Here is a 4,880-nt window from a genome sequence, read left to right on the forward strand (position 1 = left end):
TGTGGTGTAGGTTGCAGACGCGGCTCGGATCCAGCGTTGCTGTGGCTCTGGCGTAGGCCGGTGGCTACAGCTCTGATTCGACCCCTAGCCTGGGAATCTCCATATGCCACAGGAGCGGCCCAAGAAATAGCAAAATAAATAAATAAATAAATAAATAAATAAAAAAGAATGTGTATATATGTATGTATGTATAACTGAATCATTTTGCCGTATAGGAGAAATTAACACAACATTGTAAAACAACTATATTTCAATAAAATAAATTAAAAATATAATATCACAGATAAACACGCAAACTGTTTATGTACTGTGGTCTTTTGGAGTGCCACGAACTATTTTAACATCAAGATTTTATCACCCTCATTTGAGAATACATGTTCTAGAAGAATTGGCTAAGAATTTAAGAAACCAGGAAAAAAAATTATTTTACATGACATCATCATTTTTCGTCCATAGTTCCCATTTCTTCATCTAGCATCTGGAATGCAAGTGGCATTGCCGCTCCCTTCTTTGGCAAAGTCTCTGCTACATTTGGCCCTCTGGGTGATTGGCTAGGCTGGTGTGGTCTGGAGCCCCTTTGCAGAGTAGGGGCCAGGGCTGCTCTCAGGGTGCTCGTAACAGCTTCTTCTCAGGTCTGTGCTCACTCATCTCCACCTTGAGATCCTGCCAGCCACCTTTGTTTGTCAAATTTACTTGACATACTACCAGTTTAAAAATGTGGTAGTTGATTGGAGGTTGAGGTTAAATCCAACATGACGGAGAATGTTTTCTGTATGAACTGGGGCAATAAAGTCTCTTCAGGAAAAAGCCTGAACTGGCACATACTCCAAGGCAATTTCCTTTAGGGATGCTCTCAGCCAGTCTAGTTACTTCTAACTCTAAAGTTGAGCTAATCCAGCAGAAGAGCTCTGGTGGTCAGCCTAGAGAGGAACCAGTCCAAAGAGGATGGGGAGGTTGCAGCGACTGAACAGAGATGTAGCAAAGACAAAATAAAGCACGTCAATTGCGTATGTATTTTGAATGTCTTGAGGGGAGATTTGCATTTCACTGCCAGAGTTTGAAAACTGAAAAGTGAGGGTGACCTAGAAAACCAAGAAACAAAACCAAGGCAATTGTTAACTTGAGACAAACCCAGAAGTTGTATAATAACGTTAATTATAAATATGTAGTTCTAATAATGTTAATATTGAGTACTGATGTTAGCCTGGGTATATTTTTATACCCAGTATTTTCGGTTCCTAATCTCTTCCTCCAGGAATCCTTGGATACTATTTAGCCCTTGCTAATGTTTCTCATACAGAAATTATGTAGACTGGCCATTTGTTCCTACTACCACTTGATGAGTCACCATGATCTTTGAATGAATGTCATCATTGAGAGAGAATCCTCATCAAAAGCTTTCTCTCCTAAAGGGGAGCTTTCCTCAAACCAAAAATCCAAAAATACATCCACCCCAGAACAGCGAATCAGCCCGTGAAGAGGGACAGCGATGCCCAGGGCTGAGATACAGGATGGTGTCCCTGAGAGTGACCAATGTCTGGATGTGAACAGCCCTGAAACTTCCAGATTTGGAAGGTGGAATCTCTTGCAGTAAGAATGGCACCATTGGGCAGGGGTGAAGTGGTAAGCTGTTCTCTCATTTGGATATTATTTTTGCCTCACCCACAGCATGTAGAAGTTCCCAGGGATTGAACCCATACCACAGCTGTAACCAGAGCCACAGCAGTGACAACACTGGATCCTTAACCCAATGCACCACCAGGGAACTCCTCATCTGGATTATTTTTGACTGGAGCTTTAGGATCCTGAAAGAATCATCTCAATATTCTCTTATCGCATTTATAGTTTCCCATGTTGCTGCTGTAACAATTTACTGAAATCATGGCAGCTAAGAACAACACACATTATGGTTCTGGAGGTCAAAATCTGTGATCAGTTTCACTATGCTGAAGTCAAAGTGTTGTCAGGGCTGTGACCCTTCTGGAGGCTGTGGGGAAGAATGCTTGCCTTTCTAGTGTCCAAGGACCACCCATGTCCCTTGGCTGATGGCTTTCTTTCATCTTCAAAGCCAGTGAATGCAACACTCTGACCACTGCTTCTGTTCTTACATCTCTTTCTCTCCCACTGACACTCCTGCCTCCCTCCTATAAGGACCCATGTGACAACACTGGGTCCATCCTCCTGGATTATCCAGCAAAATCGCCCCAATTTACAATCCTTCACTTTATCACATTTGCAAGTCCCTTTGCCCTGTGAGGTAATGTACTCTCTGGTCTGGTGGATTAAGATGTGGACATCTTTGAAGTGTCACACTAGGTGGCCAGGTATGAGTCTGGTAGGTGGTGGTGGGGTTGTTGAAAAGGGTGGCATCAAATGGGGGGCTGTGACCACAACCCTCTCATTCCACGCCTAGAAAAAACACTCAAGATGACCTTGGCTCAGGGCTTCCTTCACAGCCTCTCTCCCAAACAGCTCTAGCCCAGGTATTTGGATGCCATTCATGACCTACCTGTGTCCTCACCTGACCCACCAGGGAGGTTTGTTGAGACTTGCAGTTTCACCATCTCTGCAGATCTGCAGTTGTCCAAATAAACTTCTGGAGCTGTGCCTCAGCCTTTCAGCATGCTGTAGAGAGTCCTGGAGAGTGGCCTGGACGATAGACATTTAATTTGACAGCTGCCTGGTGACACTCTCTCCTTTTGAACCCCCAGCCCCCAAGCTTGCATTTACGATGGGTTGTTGAGTTAATAGCCCCATTCTCCTACTGCTGGACTGCTTGACCTCAGGGCATCGTGTGTGGTCCATGCTAGATCCTCCTCATCCCCAGGAAAGCCTCTGTGTGCCCAGGGCACTTGGCCCCACACCGGGAAGGCAAAGATCCACAGGGGAAGAGAACCATGAAACCTTCCTTGCTTACCTTACCCACCTCCTCCCCTTGCTGGCTTTTGTTTCCTTGCCCTCATTTTGGCCTTGGAGTCATATCGCCTCACGGTAGACCAATAGAGGGGCCCATGATGCCAGGAGAAATGTTATATTTGACATCTTTAAAGCCCCAGGGTGTTGAGAAGTTTCAAAATTCCTGTGGCTGGCATCTCTGCCACTGGATATATTGCAGTCCTGGAAAAGAATTTCTGAGAGCTTCTGCGGTGGGGAGGAGACTTGCCGTTGAGTAAAATCTGAATATTACATAATGCACTGGATGGTTTTATTTCTGAATTTGATTCTGACTGTGCTCTATGGGCTTTCAGAGTGATCGAAAAACAAAAAACAAAAAACAAACTCCCTGAGTTTTCAAAAGATATGGGAAGAATTTCTCCCCCTGAATCCATTTAAAGGGATAGTAGAAAACAAAACGAATTGCATTTTTGATTACATGCCACAAGTCAGACTTGTCTTGCTCAACACACCCAATACACAAATTTCCTTTGTCAGGGCTCCGTGTGAATAAATTTCAAGGGGTCATCAACAAACAGTTCACTTACCTGCAGACTCACTAAATATTCTCTAACATAGTGTTTCTATTAACATCCCTTTAACATGTTCCCAATTTATGCCTGTTGGGAAATGTACTGGCAACCTATTTCAAGTGATCTCCCCTTCTCCATAGCATCCTCATTCGAGGCCACTTGATCACTTTAATGGGGGATAGGGGATAGATTTGGAACTGGAAGGATTTCCTCCTTGGGGAACAATTGGCCAGTGTGGGGGCCCCGACCATCTGGGTCCAGTACAGAAGCAGCTTTCTTCCCAGAGGAATGCTGAGCACAGAGACACCCTGACCCGCGCTGTTCCTGTTCTTGTTAGGATCCTCTGTTCCAGAGCCCTGAAACGGGACCTGCAGGTCAGCTCTGTTCTATGGTTGCTGACCGGAGCCTGGGTCCCTGTGGCAGCTTTGCATTTTCAGACTGGGCCCTATTTCCTTTCACCCATCTCAGCCTGGGTCACCAGCAAAGGAGCAGGAAAGTTTCTGTGTATGTGATGCTTTGGGGAGTGGGCAGAGGGAGCAGGACCAGGGAAGGCATCTCTTCTTTGGCGAGCCCTGCTGTGTGTGAGGCTCTGTGGCTGTGCTGGGACTTTACACACTCATGTACTTTCACTGAATGTTCTCAGAAACCTTTGAGGTAGGTGTTACTATCCCCACTTTGTAAGGAGACTAAAATTCTCTACCTCCAGGCACCCAGCAGGAAACAGATGGTATACTCGGGTGGGGAGGGGGGGGGCTGTTAATTGAAGAGAATTTAAGGAGTGGAGGATTTACAGAGGTGTGAACAGAGTGAAAGGAACTAACAGCAATGGCGAAACCACGGGGGATTAGCGACAGCTGGGAGCCATTTTCACTCCTAGGTCTAAAGGGATCAGGGAGGGAGAGATTCACCCAGATTGAGCGAGCTAGAGTCAGGAGAGGGTCGGAGGGTCAAAACACTGCACGACAACAGGGCAGAGAAGTAGGGGGTGGGGGCCTTGATACTCTGCTCTCTCTTCTTCCCCTGCTCCCACGCACTGGGCTCTCCCTGTTGCTTTCTGTTGGCCAAACCCAACTAGAAGCCAGAGGGCAGAGATGCCTGGATGATGCAGTCTAGAGAGGTCAGCCTCGTGAAGACCAGCCAGCCCATGTTCTGAAACATTAAATGATTCCACCAAAAGTCCTGTTCTGAAATTTCAACCTTGGTCCTCCTGAATCCTGAACACCCCACTGTTGTCCTTCTGCTGTCTACATCACCAAGAAGAGCAGCTGGAAATTGGAGGGAAAGATAGACATGGAAATGAAATTTCAACTCGTAGACCAGCATGTCCAATGTATAATCCAGAGAACACCAGACTTTTGTCACCAAGAAGTTTGACAAAAGCTTTATTTCACACCCCTTGGTTGGAGCTCTAAA

The 4,880-nt window shown here is 45.9% G+C and overlaps 1 long non-coding RNA gene across 1 annotated transcript; it reads right to left on the bottom strand.

The window, feature by feature from the left end:
- Nucleotides 234-3,342, bottom strand: LOC110261447. The gene is made up of 3 exons (XR_002345530.1): nucleotides 2,918-3,342; nucleotides 2,510-2,649; nucleotides 234-1,082 (listed from the first exon to the last, which is right to left on the bottom strand). It is a non-coding gene; the product is annotated as an uncharacterized LOC110261447 (long non-coding RNA).

The sequence above is a fragment of the Sus scrofa genome, chromosome 6 (genome assembly GCF_000003025.6).
Source record: "Sus scrofa isolate TJ Tabasco breed Duroc chromosome 6, Sscrofa11.1, whole genome shotgun sequence".
Taxonomy (NCBI): Eukaryota; Metazoa; Chordata; class Mammalia; order Artiodactyla; family Suidae; genus Sus; species Sus scrofa.